The sequence below is a fragment of the Schistocerca americana genome, chromosome 11 (assembly GCF_021461395.2).
Source record: "Schistocerca americana isolate TAMUIC-IGC-003095 chromosome 11, iqSchAmer2.1, whole genome shotgun sequence".
NCBI classification, from domain to species: Eukaryota; Metazoa; Arthropoda; class Insecta; order Orthoptera; family Acrididae; genus Schistocerca; species Schistocerca americana.
This window is the reverse complement of record NC_060129.1, coordinates 35,136,263-35,153,167: the sequence shown is the minus strand read 5'-3', so window position 1 is coordinate 35,153,167 and position 16,905 is coordinate 35,136,263. Positions and strand designations below refer to the sequence as shown.

Here is a 16,905-nt window from a genome sequence, read left to right as displayed (position 1 = left end):
AGGCAGAGAGGAAGAGGCACCGTCTGCAATATCAACACCCAGAATAAGCGTAACAAGGCTAAGGAGCAATGTCACTCTCTTCTGTGATGTTATGAGATTCAATTTGAAAATGTTGTTCTCGTTAATGAGATCTGTTTACTCAATGTATATGAATGTCACATAAGAGTAACAAAATACGAAAGAGTGTTTAAAAGGCAGTTATGTTATTTTGTGGCTTGAAGACTAGAGAGCTGTCTTATAGCCCTCAATCCTCTGCAAATGGAAACAAAGTCACATGACAAGACATGGTGGCAGTGCATAGCAGGTTTGTTAACATGGAGAAACTACAAGAAGGTAACTGACTTGAGGTAAATGTTTATGAGTAGCATCAGGGTGACAGATCATTGAAATGTAATGTGTCTTCTCAGCTCAGTACAGCCATCCCTCTCTTTTTCAGTGTTAAATTTCACTACCAACAATTCGTGCTTTGACCACAAGCTTCATTCACAAAGTAGTAGAAATAATATGGAATAACTATTAAAATAAATGTGAGGGTTATCCAAAAAGTGAGGCACTACATTTGTTTTCCTTCAGTAATTATTTATTGAACACAACGATAAATATACAAAAGAAAGAATGTTGTTTATTCTACATTCTCTATACTTCCACACAATTGCTGCCCTGTTCTATGGTCTTCCTCCATCGAGACACAAGGGTATGTGTACCCTGTCAGTGCCACTCCTTGTTCTGGTATTGAAGCCATTTCTCCACTGTAAGAATCACATCTTTGTCATCCTCAAAATGTCATCTACAAATGTGATGCTTTAATGAGAAGAGCAAATGGAAGTTGGAGGTGCGCTAGGTCAGGGCTTTAGGATGGATGAGATGATACTGTCCAACCCTAAATGAAGGTTCTGAAGTCCTCAAACTTATGTGAGGCCGAGCGTTATCATATAGAAACAGTCAATCACCTGGGTTATTATGGTGACAAAATCATTGGAAGCCCCTTTTGGGTTTGGTTAATGTGTTCACATCTGCTTCAGAAATATTGGTACTGTGTCTTGGCATCACATCAAAGGGTGAGAAGATTTAGTTTCCTCATGAGATAGTGCGTAACCCATTGTGCACAAACTTCTGAGTAATTAAGACTATGGACAATTGCATCCACACTTTCCTTCCTGAGTGACAGCTTCATTGCCAAGTGCCAAGTTGTTGTGCATTGGTCTTTGTGAATGAACACATCAGCAAGCTGTGCCTGGTCAAGTTTGAAAGCCACGAATGGGCTCCCTGAATGAAGCAAATCTTGGAGCTCTGACGAACCAATGTCTCATAATGGCCTCACTCTCTTTGCCCAGTGACTAACAGAACTTTTGTCTATTGCAGATGCTCCATAAACAGGATGCAAACAATTGGGAATATTCTTGAAGGTTCTATTCTTTGCTGTGAGAAGTTCAATGCCGACCTGCTGCTTGTAGCTTACATCATATAGAGACACCATTTCAAAACATTGCTATAGGTATGATACCTGTCAGAATAAATGGGATATTTATGTGTGCAATTTGGAAACTTCAAATAATGTATATCTTAACTGTCACATTCATACAATTTTTGCTGATTGAGAAAATATGTGGTACATTATTTTCCAGGCAATCTTCGTACTTTCAGTTAGCATGACACCCTCTGTTCGCTACTGTGTACGGTGGCGAGAACCTGACCAATTGGGTGCAAATTTGATTTACGTGCTAGCTAAAGTGCTATGTGCTATATTTCATGTTGTGTTTGTGTCCTGCAAAAAAATCCTATTTAACTGATGCTCCACTTTACAGATCTCACCAAACTATCTCATTGTTGGTACAGTTTGTTACGCAAAAATATTGAGAACTCTGATGTCAGTGGATGAAACAGTACCTATATTCCGAGTTACAATTGAAGACTGCTTCATTATTATGAGAAATACAAATTTTTGATGCTAAAACCAGCCAGCTTTTGTTAAATATGAATGGAACGAATGCTTCAGGGCGAGGTGAAGAAAACCGAGAAAGGCACTATGTTGCACCTTCATATTAGGCTAACAACTCTTATAGTGACAGATCTGTGTATTTAGTCTTATTCACAGTCCTGGGCTCTTATTTATAGTCTGATGATGATGAATTATGTTCATGCTGACACAGCAAATAGTTTATGTGTGCATCGGATGGCAGGTCTCAGTTGTGAAATATTCTGAAGGGGTAGCAATACCTTTATAATTTGATGGGAAGCAACTTCCCATGCAAGCAGGATATGTGGACATTGTCAGATGTCTGGTGTTGTGCTGAAGACATTTGGTCCTCACAAGGGGAAGGTCTCGGAATGTCCAACCAATTTGAGTCATATTTGGCAGGGTGCTTGTATAAACCTAAAACAGAGGACTGAGATATTTTGGCTCAAAAAGCTCCCCCATCCTTATATTTGAGGAAACCACTCCTAAAGTTCATGACATGCAATTGATTCAAATTTGACGAAATCAATAGGTAATTGAAAATTGGGTGTTTTCATCATGTGGGGGGGGGTGCATATGCCCATTTCGTAGAATCGAAGAAAGAAACTGAGTATGCCTATGCTAAACACTGTTCAAAAGAACTGCCACTGACGTAGCGATCAAGGCATGTGGCTGAGGAGAAGAGAACATATGTTTAATTTCCAAATGCATTCTGCAGTTTTTTCATTAGTATTTTTGCTGTATTGAATCTAGTAGGAATAGGAAAGTCAAAAGGTAATCAGTGAAAAATAATAACAAGGTAGGGAAATAAATTTCTTTAATGACTTGGATTAGAAAGAATTATAATTTTAATCCAGGTTGCCCTACAAAGGCTCTTTCACTCACTGTTACATGTCTTCACTTACCTTTGAACATCTACATGGGTGGTACTTGTCATATAAACATTTGAAGCAAATATGCTTGTGGCACCAAGAACATGTAATGAAAGCAGCTTTTGCACAACTACATCATTCATTCTGAAGATTTGGCAGAAAACTGACTTGGGTTACATTTAAAAATATTTCGTTTTTGGGAATTACACTGAAGTGCCAAGGAAACTGGTATAGGGATGTGTATTAAAATACAGAGAGATGTAAACAGACAGAATATGGCACTGCGGTCATCAATGCCTGTATAAGATAACAAGTGTCTGCCACAGTTGTTAGCTCGGTTACTGCTGCTGCAATGGCAGATTATCAAGATTTAAATGAGTTGGAACGTGTTGCTATAGTCGGTGCATGAGCGATGGGACACAATATCTCTGAGGTAGTGATGAAGCGAGGTTTTTCCATTTGACCATTCCACAAGTGTACCTTGAATATCAGGAATCTGGTAAAACATCAGATCTCTGACATCGCTGTGGCTGGAAAAAGATTCTGCAAGAAAATGACCAATGACGACTGAAGAGAATTGTTCAATGTGACAGAAGTGCAACCTTTCCTCAGATTGCCATACATTTCAGTACTGGGCTATCAGCAAGTATCAGCATGCAAATCATTCAACGATACATCATCAATATGGACTTTTGAGCTGAGGCCCACTTGTGTATCCTTGATGACTGCATGACACAAAGCTTTATGCCTTGTCTGGATCCGTCAACACCGACATTGGACTGTTGATGACTGGAAACACGTTGCCTGGTCGGATGAGTCTCATTTCAAATTGTATCATGTGTATAGATGTGTATGGAACTGGCCTCATGAGTCCATGGACACTGCTTGTCAGCAGGGGACTTGTTCAAGCTGGTGGGGGCTCTGTAATGGTGTGGGATGTGTGCAGTTGGACTGATACAGGACCCATGATATGTCTATATACGACTCTGATAGGTGACTCTTATGTAACCATCCTTTCTAGATTACCTGTATCCATTCATGGTCATTGTGCATTCTGAAGAACTTGGGCAATTCCAGCAGGACAATGTGACACCCCACACATCCAGAATTTCTACAGAGTGGCTCCAGAAACACTCTTCAGAGTTTAAACACTTCACTGGTCACCAAACTCACCAGACATGAACATTATTGAGTGTATCTCGGATGCCTTGCAATGTGCTGTTCAGATGATGTCTCCACACCCTTGTGTTCTTACTGATTTATGGACAGCCCTGCAGGATTCATGGTGTCAGTTCCCTCTAGCACTATTTCAGACATCAGTCAAGTCCATGCCATGTCATGTTGCAGCACTTCTGCGTGCTTGTGGGCCCCTACATGATATTAGGCAGGTGTACCAGTTTCTTTGGATCTCCAGTGTAATTCTAATGCATACCACGCATGCAACATCACCTAAAAAATTGGTGCTGAAAATTGATCATGAATTATGCTATGAATTGTTGTGGAATGTGGATAGTTGTGAAATTCCTGCTGGATTTCCAGATGTACATTGCAGTTTTGAAACCTCCAAATAAAGTTCTGTACCATGGCTCATTGTAAACTAGCATAGCATATTCAGCTGTCTGTGGTCCCTCATGACATTTGTTTTCATATGAGGCTTCAAATTTTAATTTTTCACCAATCCAAGTAGTTTGAGAAATTTATTTACCTCCTTGTTATTATTCCTTAATAACTGCCATATTAACCCTCCTATTGTTACTAATTTCAATTAGGAAAAGAAAGATGACAAAAAATCCAGCAGAATGCATTTCAGAATTGAACACAGGTTCTCTGCTCCCCAGCCAGATGCCTTGATTGTTGCATCAGCAGTACTTTCATTGACTAGCATTTACTTTACAGGTACATAAGTGGCGGTTGTAATAGTTTCTTTCGCAAATCCCTAGGAAAAAAGTTTGCTTCTGGACACCACCTATGATGATTAAAAGTGTTCCATTTTCAATTGTATATCGATCTGGTCAGTTTTGAATCAAATTCACATCATGAACTGTAGGGATGGTGTTCTCAAAACTGATCTTCATTTTATGTTGTATGGAAGCAGGCTGCCAAATATGAGCTGAATTGGTTAACTGCATTTGTGGCCTTCTCCTTGTCCATGTTAAAAATTTACACATTACGCTGCTATTTTTGCATTGTTGTGAAGTACTGATCAATTGGTGGTAAAAGGTTTCAAAGAAACCATTGAAGCTATAATAGTACTTTAATTTGAAAACCTTTTGACAGTGTATGGTTTCTTTAATTGATTACATTTAATGGGTTTCATATAAATGATTTCCTTTTTCTTCTGTGATGCCATATGTAATGTAGTTAAGAGGTATATTTTCGTTTCCATAGTGCTGGAACAGTGATATAAGCCATTTGATACTTCAAAAATAAGCTACTGGAAAGTGATACCAAACTCCTCAAAAATACCATCAAAATTGGCAGTAAGTAACACCAGAGTTGACAGAAAACAGCAACAAATAGGCAAAAATAACTCTGAAATTGACCATAAAATAAAATGGATTTTTCCTGTCTCTGCTTACTGTTTGTTAGACAGACAGACAGACAGACATTATGTCCACGACATAATACTTATTTCTTTGAGATTGTGTTCTTCGCAGTTGTATACCATTATTTACACCTGATTCTCTTATCTTGAATGTGCTGCCATACAGTGTATGTTCAAGTACAACGTGTACATAAAATCAAGGAACACATTCAATTACTTATTTAAACATTGTACAGATGCCATACATACTGCATTTCAAAGAGAAACTTTTTGAAAGTTTATTTTTTTCTATTAACATTTGATATGCAAACCATGAGTGATCAGGTAGATGACAATACGGTAATCGAATTCTTGCCTTACCCATCCCAGCATGGCATCGTCGACTGTGGCAGTCACTTCCCGTATTCACTGCCGGAGCTCTGCTACATCATATGGTAGAGGTAGTACATACACAAAAGAGTCACACAGAGTGAGATCTGGTGATCGGGAGGGCCATTTCATGAAACAGATTTCCCCTTCTATAGCATGGCCGAGCCAACTATGTGACTGCTCCGTTTTCAGTTTTCCAGGAACTTCACGACGAAAATGGGGTGGAGCCCCATCCTGCTGAAAGATGAACAGAGAGTCCAATCTCATTTGAGGCATCAGCCATTGCTGCAACATGTACAAGTAGGAATTTCCAGTGACAGTGCTCTTGGCGAAGAAGAATGGCCCATACAATTTTTGACGTGACAAGACACAAAAAACATTTACCTTTGCAGTACAGATTCAGATTCTTTGTTCACCATTGACCACCTGAGGTGGAATAGGCAATTTAAATGGATATCATATAACATTTTCCTTGAATAGTACCTTAAAGCTAAATGAGCTTTGCAAATAGTGCCCATAGATGATAACATACACCATAACATAAGATAAATACATTCAGTGACATCACATAATGAAATCCTTAAAAATTAATGTTGATTGATTTTATATTCATAAATTCTGTTACATTGTAAAAAGGATTGATTAGTAACCAATTTAGTAGCTTGCTCTTGAAGCTACTTATGTGATCCGACTGAGAAGAAAATGGAAGTTTATTAAATATTTTTAGACTATTGATTCGATGGGAATTCCCTGTTCTTGTCAGCCTGTGCCTAGGTATGTCTAATTTTGTTTTTCCTCTGGTATTATGGTGGTGCATGTTTTCCCCCATTTCAAAATCTGCTATATTTTTTTTTTTTTTTGCATACAATTCTGCGGCGTATATATAAAAATTAATAACGGTTAATATTTTCAGCTGAATGAACAGTGGTCGGCAGTGCTCTGATCTACCAGAATTGCTCATTGGCCTTATCACTTTCCTCTGAATTTTTAGAACTTCAGTGATGTGAAGAGAGAGTCCCCATATCAGCAGTCCATACTCTATCTGTGACTGAAAGAGTCCAAAATAAATAACTCTTAAATATTCTTTTGTGACCAGGCTCCTCTGTTTCCACATTAAATACGTAACTCGAGACAATTTTGCGCAGGTATGGTTGATGTGTGTTTCCCACATTAACTTAGTCTACATGAATTCCTAGAATTTTAACTGCTTTCATCTATACCTCTTTTGACAATCCCTGTGTAATCTGTTGGTTTTTATAAGGATTGAAAAGCAGTGTATTTGGTGAGAGTCAATTTAGTGCTGCTTCCATGTCATCTTGCATCATATCTTGCAGAACTGATATGTTCTCATGCTGAGCAAGCAAAGTTGTGGCGTCAGCATAACCAAATAACAAAAGTGAGGATACAATGAGGTAAATCATTGACTGCAGTTATAAAAAAGAAGGGCCTAAGGACAGAACCTTGTGGGACCCCTGTCAAAACTTCTAGCAACTGTGAGTCTCTGTTTCTGACATAGGCAAACTGCTTCCAATTTTTAGGTATGATTCAATTACTGCCAATGCAGAATCTTGTATGCCATAGAATTTGAGTTTAGCACTTAAGATATCATGATAAATCCAGTCTAATGCCTTACTTAAATCACATAAAAGAAGTGAGACTTTATTTTTATTCTCAAAGGTTGTTATTACTTCATTCACAATTGAAAGAACAGCAGTGGTGGTATTTTTTCCCTTGCGGAAGCCAAATTGATTATTAGAGATTAAGTTATGCGACTCAAAGTAGTGGTTCAGTTGGCTATAAATAAGAGATTCAAGTATTTTCAAGAAAATGGGAACTATTGAAACTGGTCGGTAATTTTTGAGATCATTTTTGTCCCCTTTTTTATACACTGGGATAACTTTCGATATTTTTAGAGTTGTAGGATGGACTCCAAACTTTCGACACATATTAAACAGAAAGGCCAATGGTTCACTATTTATATGCACTGTTTTTTTAATTATGTAACTGGACAACCAAGAGTAGGCCATGCTCTTGGAGTTTGAGAACTTTGTAATCTCAGTGGGTGCGATTGTCCTCCATTTAAAGGTATTGTTTGCAGGTTGTTGTTGCTTAAGTAGATCACTTGCATTAGTGGTTGTTGTTTCAATTTTGTTCCTAATATAACTTACAGAGTCCATGAAAAAACGATTAACTTTATCCGGGTCAAGAGCTATGCGATGTTCATCATTCCTGCAATGCTCTTGTGTAACAGCATTCCATGCAGCTGTGCACTTATTAGGAGCCCCTTCAATGTATCTTTTGTATGGTGTTCTTTTTGCCATTCTAAGCTTAGTTCTGTAGGTTCTCTTACATTCAAGATATGCTTTGTACAAATCCTCTTTCTGCTCCGTTCCATCTTTATGAGAATTTTTATACAAGTGGTACAATGATAACATATTTTCCCTCATATTGGTAAGTTTATCTGTGTACCACTTAATGTTTTACTTTATAGGTTGGCTTTTAAGATTGATTTTTATAAGAGGAGAACAAGAATACCACAAATCTAAATAATTTTTAATGAAGCTCTTAAAAGCAGTTTCAGTTTTATTTATTCCCACTTGACAGTTATATATACAGTCCCACTTAATATATCCGAGTTTCTGAATGAACTGGTTTACTACTTCTTCCTTCTGCCCTCTAACCCACATTACCTTTTCCTTAGCATTGGCACCTGTGTTTGGGGAATAGGTTCAAATTCACTGCATTTGTGTTGATGCTTCGTACCGTAGATTCGACAGTTGTGCCTGTTCACTTTCACAGTACTGTGAAAAGTGACTTGGTCGCTAAAAATTAAGTGTTCAACAATGCCATACCTGTCCTCATTCAGTTATTACAACTGTGAACAAATCTCAGAATGCTTGTCTTTATCGTTGCCATTGAGCTTCTGCACTAGCTCCAATTTTAATGATTTCATAGACAGCTTCTGTAGCAGGACTTTCCACACTCTCATTGGAGTCATTTCCAGTTCACAGGATGCACGATGCGCCGATTTCTTTGGACTCCTTATGAATGTCTCTCATAAGTGCTCCACATTCACTGCACTCACACTAGGATGTCCGCTTCTCTTCGTCAGGCACAAGTTACCTGTCATAACGAATTTGTTGTGCCGGTGGTACATGGCCTTTCTTGTTGTTGGCTTCTTACCGTACTTGGTTCTAAACATAGGGAAAAAAAGAAAAACTTTCAGTGTTTCTCTTCGAAATGACATATGTGTGATATCTGTACAGTGTTTGGTTTCTGTGCAATAAATAATTGAAACTGTTCCTAGACTTTATGTACACCCTGTATTTTGAATTCTCCTATGTGGGCAAACATATAAGTGTTATATCAAATATTGATAGAAACTGCTTACCAAGCATCAAGGAAGACATTAACACAGACGAGGAAAATCTAGTCAAGGAAAACATAATTTTTTTTTGAAACTGGAGTTATATTAATCTGCCAAAAGAGAAGAAAGTAGCAATATTATGAAAAGGAAAGTTACCACTCACTACAAAGCAGAGATGCTAAGTCATAGATAGGCACAACTAAAAGCCTGTCACAAACAAAAAGGTTTGGCCAGTAAGGCCTTACTGGCCGGAAGCTTCTTATTTGTGACAGTCTTTCTGTTGTGCCTATCTGTGACTCAGCATCTCTACCATACGGCGAGTGGTGACTTTTATTTCCATAATATTGTTATATTCCATCCTGGATTTTCCTTATTTGAAAAGAGAAGAGAGGTTGGATGAAAATGCATACTGAGATTAAATACAAAAAGTTCTCAAGAGTTCCTGGAGCAAGGAGGAGGTGAACAACTCAGTAAGAGCACTTGTTTTTCCTTTCATTCTTTCCATTTAATTTCGGTTACTATTCCTACTTCTGTACTTTCTTCATTGGAAAGAACCTGAAAAATGGCGCTGTTATACTTCACTGTGTATGCCTGTATCTACAGCTGCTTGGTAAATAAAAATTATATCTAATATTATTTGACTGCAATTCTGTATGGGGTGTAATTTTTGCTAGCAGAAAAATATATAATTCCAGTGATACACTATGGCCGACCACTACTTATATTTAGGAGGTGAAATTGCCAGTGCTGCTGATTGTCACACACAAAATGAGGAAGGGAGATATCTCATAACTTTGATGTTCCCCAAGGAGGAAAGATTGATAGCTTGGGAATGATTGGAAGAGGTCCCTCAGACATCAGGAAACTAATGAATTCCTACACTTACAAGTGTCCATCAGCAGTACTTGAAATTCCACCTTCTAAAGGTAAGTACTGCCCACCCCATCTGTCTCTTTGTAATTTTATACACAGTTCAGTCACATTAATGTGAGCGCTGCCTATGTTTTATATCAACATGCAGTAACCGCTCACAGACGGCAGATGCCAGCATTAGCATTGGAGTATATATAAAGTGGATCGAAGGGTGATGCAGAAAAGAGTGCAGATGTTATCATAATGCTGGAACAGAGCTATTTATCGGACATCATTGGTTTTTGGGCCAAGTGTAGAAGCATTTCCAAAAAGGCTAAGATTGTAAACTGTTTACATGCCACCGTGGTGAAAGTATACTGTGCATGGCGAATTAGTGCCATCCAAAACCGTCATGCAGGCAACTGTGGTGCAAAGATATGTGTGGGTGAATGAATATGCAACTGTTGAGCAACTGACCGGCCAGATGAACCAAGGGGCTACCAACCGTGTCTCCTCAATGACCGTTCAACAAATGTTGATGCATATGGGCCTCTGCAACAATGGTTTGGTTCATGCACGTATTCTGGCTGCTGTCCATCATCGAGAAAGGCAGGAATTTGCATGCCACTGAGTGGCAAAAGATGGCCTTTTCAAATGAATCGTGTTTTATGCTCCATCAGACAGACGGCTTTTGGCATGTATGGCACTGCAACAATTGTTGAAGGGTTCAGGCCGGTGGAAGGGGTTTATGGTGTTGCGAATGTTTTTGTGGTCTCCCCTGGGTGATTTCATCATTCTGGAAGGCACAGTCGTTCAACACAAGTAAGCATCAATCCTTGGGGACCACATCCACTCATACGTGCAATTTATTTTCCCTTGGCAAGATGGCATCTACCAGCAGAACAATGGAGTATGTCACACACTTCGTAGTGTAAGTGTGTGGTACCACGAGCACCAGAGGGAGTTCACTGTGCTCATGCTCCCCTGCCTCCCCCTACCCTCTCCCTGCCCCCTCCTCTACCCTAAGGCTGAATTCAAAACCCGGTTGAGAATATGTGGTGACTACTTTGATACTGTTTTTGCCACGAATCTTTGGCCCTCGGCTGTGAAACATAGCACACTTGGCCACGATAGTGGATCTGGAGTGGGTCCACATCCCTGTTGGTACCTTCTGGAACCTCACTGACACTCTCCATGCATGTCCTCACTGTGAAAGATGGCTATTTGGGCTTTTGACAGGTGGTTACAAGTAGTTTTGGACCAAGCAGCTTCCTCAAGTTAATTTTACTATAGATAGAATACTTGGGCAAATTCCTGTGGTTTTGTTCACAACAATTTTCTTTCTTGTTTTGTTCTAGTGGCAGATTGAAGGATTTGTTGAGAAGTACAAGAAAATGAAAGACAGGGCAGCTCTTTTGAAAGGCAGTTTACATAAGGTAAGGTGGCATAAACCATCTTTATAAACACAAGAACATGATAATGAAAACCTATCACCATTATGCATTACAGTGTGCTATTATACTCCGAAATATACAAGGTACATCCAAAAAGTTCGATGAATGGTCTCAGAAAATAAAGAAAATGAGAGTTACAAAGTAATCACCATTAGCTACAACACATTTGTGACACTAATTGTAAAGCTATTGAAAACTGTTCATAAACACTTCTTGTGGAATAGTTTTAAGTAACGTGTTCATGCATTGTTGGATTTATCGCATCATTACAGGAGGTGAGACCGGGTGCTACCAGTACGATCCAGAGACTGAGCGACAGACATTTCCCTCACCTCCATCAGATAGAAATTCATGATAGATCAAGACTTTGCTTTTGAAAAAAGCAATCGACATCCTTTTATCTTGGATTTTGACGAAAGACTCTTTTTGGGAGGTGGGGAAGACAACAAACATTGTGCCACGGACTGTCACTCGGTCTCAGGATCTTATTGGTAGCACCAGGCCTCATCACCTGCTACGCCACAGATATGCAACGGTGTGTGACCACAGTGCTTTGAGCGATTGCACAAGAAAATTTGTTGACAGGTTCCAACAGCTCTACAACTGATGTCAGAAGTGTGTTGTAGCTAACAGTGGTTACTTTGAAGGCCAAGACTTATTTGGTGCACCTCTTCTTGTTTGTCTTTTCTGTACAGATCTTTTTGTTTTCGTATAACTGCTGCAATCTACATCCATTTGGCTCTGCATGCTGTTGTCAAAAATTGTTCTTCCTTTATAATGTTACCCCTGCCCCCTCCCCTCCAACTTCCCTCCATTACAAAATTGAAATGTTTTTCTGGTGACCTCCTCCTCAGTATTCACCAACTGGGAAATCCAAAAGGGAAATAATTTCTCCTCCAGAATATTATCCCCAAGGGGATGCCATTATAAAGCTGTATAGTATAGGTGGATAATAGTGATGTGTTGTGTTGATTGTAGCAAAATTGGGAGTTGCACATGCTCCTAATTTAGAAAATTAAAAGTATGTGCTCTGAAACACTTGCCATCAGAATAATTCCTAATATGAATGAAATATTTTCATTTACTTGTGGATTTGTGAATGTTTTCTAAGGCAGTTAATGGGCAATGAAAAATGTCTACACCCAAAATGAGATTATTAAAGAGTTACATGTGTCTCGTCACCCGAGAAATCTCCTGTCTTACCCTTTTTAAGAAAGTGGAGACATTGACCACAACCAAACATTCTCTCTCTCCAATCATAACTTTCTCACAATCAAATGTACCACAACCATAATATAAGAAGAAAATGTGACCCACATTATGATCTGATGAATTTTTCTGTAGTACAGAAATGTGTGAAATAGAACTAGCACTGAAATCTTTTAAGTTGCTTGGAAGTAATAAAGATTCCTAAGAGATAATAACATGTTATTTGAAAGTAAGAAGAAGAAAATTTTGTGTAATAATCGTATTATTGTCTTACTTAATTTTTAAGGCAGAAAAATTTGGAATGTAGTCTAATTTGTTCAAGTTATGTCTTCCTGGTTTTGTTTGTACATGATTAATAATGCATTCTATGTTATACAATTCATAGAAAAGTTCTTTAAATTTGAGAAATCCAATGCATTGTTTATGTAATCAGCGAACAGTGTTATATGATTTGTAATAAAGTCGAATTTTATATTTATTTTTGATTGACGTTTATGTAATACTAAATTAAATTTTTTGAGAGAGTCCACCTCTGGATACACAAAAGAGATATGTGACGGCGCACGCGCGTGCGTGCTCCCCCCCCCCTCCCACACACACACACACACACACACACACACACACACACACACACACACACACACACCACAAAAGCAACTATCATCTCCGCATGCTAAGACTGATATGTTTATTTCTGGATCTTCAAACTAATCTCACCACTTCTCTTCACCATCATTGTATTTTCCTGCTCCTGCCTGCACCAGACATATAGTCTCACATATTCAGTGGCATAAGTTGCAAGATCCCTTGCCTTTTGATATGCTGAACTGTAAAGTGTCACACAGCATAACAGGAAAGGAGAGACGTACTATATGTTTACAACTATATGTCTACACCATAAAACAGGGAAGGAAAAGAGCAATTCACAAGAATCACAGCCAGTAAAAACATTGCACCTGATGTGCACATTTTTGTATGACATGATGTGGAGTTGTAAATGGATTTAGTAACTGATCTGCAATTTTATTTGTCCCTCCTACAGCATTTTAAGCTTTTCACAACTGACACTCGCATTTCTACACGCATGTCAAAGAAGTATTAGTGAATGGAGATAATACAAACAAGAGTTGAGATGCCACAGTTCGAATGTATTAGACTTTTCTGAGGGATGTTCAGTGAGTCACTAAGGAGCTGAAAATTGCATCTCCACACAGGGATAAGGCAAAAACTGAAAGCATATTTGTTTCTCAGTATTAACATGATTTTATGTCTATATGAGAAATAAGTTGTGTATTAAGGTAGTCTTTCTAGCTGCACTAAGATCCATATAATTTTTCCTATTGTTTCCAACTGTCAAACATTTAAGTAAAACAAAAACCACTAACCGTTTGGTCTAGTAATAACAGCGTTTCTGTGTTGATGGGCTGGACTAGTGTGATCCTGTTTTACACCCTTTATTACGAAGTACTAGATGCCACTGAGGCCAACCATTCTCGTACCGGCTGTGTGACAGAGTTCACCCATCGGCCCTGCCAGGTGCCAGGAAAGTGACTACTGTTTGGTGGGCGTAACACTAATCGTTTTCTTGAGAGGTGAAGATTTTATTCTTTTTGTCACCTCTTCTAGTTTCAAAACTGTGGTAGACAAAACAATTAAAATGTTATATTAAATGTAAGATGAATATAAGCTAGCTGTCACATCATTCCTGCTTTCTGTTTATAGTCCCTGTACATTAATACCAACAACTAAAAATGTTGACAGTGAATAGTGAACCTTTACTGCTGCAGGTAAGTGATAAAAAAATTAAAAGTTTTTATCAAAATAATTAATGATAATTATATGATAGAATGTTCAGATGTAATACAAACACGTATCATGATCTGAAGCAACAACTCATAGCACAGTTTGTGAACAGTTAACAATATAGATCAACAAAGGCAAACGTCAGTTGTTCATGTCCTGTCCTTATCATTCTTATGTTACATTTCCACATATTGCTCACTGTGTGTATGCAACTACAAAGAAAAATGCATTTATGACCTTAATGTGCTGAATTGAAAGCAAATACTACAAAGATATTATTGTGATCATGTATTATTTAGAATCTTGAAAAAATCTGATTAGAAAGAAAAGAAACAGAACTGTGTAGCACAAAAAGAATTGCTTGAAGCCATCTACTCACAAATGGCTAAAGACTTTCATTTCCTATTTTTTGATAATGACACAGAAACTAAATTTTGTTTGTGACACAGTTTCCAGTTGCTGTGACAACCATCCGTGGACATTGCTTAGCTGCAACTTTGTATTCTGCATTTGCTCTCTCATTGACAGAAGATCGCACTATTAGTGAACACCAATTCTGTGGAAAGTTGTCCTGTAATGTATGCCAAAATAAATACTATAATTGATTTTGAGTATCTATTCCTTGAAGTCAAATTGATGACCACTCTCAGATCTTTGATAAATGTTTATTACCGGTAAAAATAACCCACAATCCGAAACGGTAGTGTGACAGTGTTGATGTAAACACAGAGCATTTCATCAGATGAAGAGTGACATATTAACATAACCACAGTATTCCTGGTGCTTACAGTTTGATACATCCAGTTTCCAGGAATGTAACCCATGTACACTGTCTTTCATAATGTTGACACAATTAAACAACCCATATGCTGCCTACTGAATGTTTCCAAAAAGTTAAAGATAATGCATGTCACTGCAAAGACTGTAGAAAAAGAAAAGAAAGATGTTAATGAAGATGTTAGGTGGACTGACTTTTGATAATATGAATGCAGATAGGTTAATCATGTGAGAGATTGCCACTGACTGACTACTTTGGGTAGGATTGGTCTTATAAAGGGTGGTGTAAGGATTTTTGCTGCTTTCGGAATCTTGTAATTATTTGAAAATGACTAGGTTAAGTTTTACTACTTTTGATGGGCTATATACTCAGACCAAAATTGGGTTTATGAAATATGTTGTGAATTATTACATTAGAAAAATGCATGCAACCACTTTATTCATCCATGTTAGGAACACCCCAGCTAAAAGTTTGACAGTCATATTTAAATGTATAATGCCTTATGTTAATTTTATTAAGTTTTTAATTAAGTACTTTACATATTAATAAAGGATGCCATTCAGTCCACAAAAATAATGTCTATGATAATACACAGGTGAACTTCAGAAGTAAACAGATATTATGACACAACAGATATTAGTGTGCCTGGTTGCAAACTTTAAGTATGTATATATTTTAATTGAATTATTTTCCAGTGAATCAAAATATCTTCTCACAGATAATGGAATGAGTGCTTTCCGGTGAGTAGTGTCACTGCTTCAGATTATTCCGCTCAGCTCATTCTAAATTTCCTATCTCGTATAATAGTGAAGTTTTCAGTTGATAACTTTTAATTAGTACAGTACCATGCACCACAGCATCATCAGCAAACAACCCCAGATTTCTGCCCATCCTGTCCTCTAAATCATTTATCTGTATATAGAGAACAACAGTGATCTTATCACACGTACCTGGAGCACTCCTGATGATAACATTGTCCCTGATACTGGGTTCTATTACTTAAGAAGTCTTCGAGTGATTCACATATCTGTGAACTTATTCCATATGCTTGTACCTTCATTCAGAGCCTGCAGTGGGGCACCGTGTCAAATGTGTTCTAGAAATCTATGGACTCTGCCTGTTGCCCTTCATATGTAGTTCACAGTATATCATGTGAGAAAAGGTTGATATGAGTTTCACATGAGCAATGCTCTCTCAAGCTGATTTGTGGACATAATCTTATCAGTCTCAAGAAAATTTATTATATTCAGACTGGGAATATGTTCAAGGATTCTGCAACAAAATGAAGTTACTGATATTCGTCTGTAATTTTGCAGGCGTGTTCCTTTACCCTTCTGCCACTTGGGACTTTGTGCTGGACGAGAGATTCGCAATAAATGCAAGCTAAATAAGGGATAATGCTGTGGAGTATTCTTTGTAAAACCAAATTGGGAGTACATCCGGACCTAGTGCCTTATTTGCTTTTAAATCTTTCAGTTGTTTCTCTGTGCCAGGAGCCTGTCCGATGGTCATATGACTGTATATTTGTATGATTTTGCTGCGTGAATGATTTCTTGGATATGAAATTTAAAACTTCAGCTTTCATTTTGCTGTCTTCAACTGCCACACCTGACTGTTCAACAAGGGACTGAGCAGAAGCGTAAGATGCACTTAGGGATTTTACATACAACCAGAATTTTCTCAGGTTCTCTGCAAGATC

General features: G+C 38.0%; 1 long non-coding RNA gene across 1 annotated transcript in view; it reads left to right on the top strand.

The window, feature by feature from the left end:
* LOC124554031 overlaps positions 1 to 16,905 on the top strand; it is a 68,381-nt gene that overhangs the window by 19,845 nt on the left and 31,631 nt on the right. Inside the window, exon 2 of the long non-coding RNA XR_006968213.1 lies at positions 11,321 to 11,398. This is a non-coding gene — a long non-coding RNA (uncharacterized LOC124554031). The remainder of the gene's footprint in view (positions 1 to 11,320; positions 11,399 to 16,905) is intronic.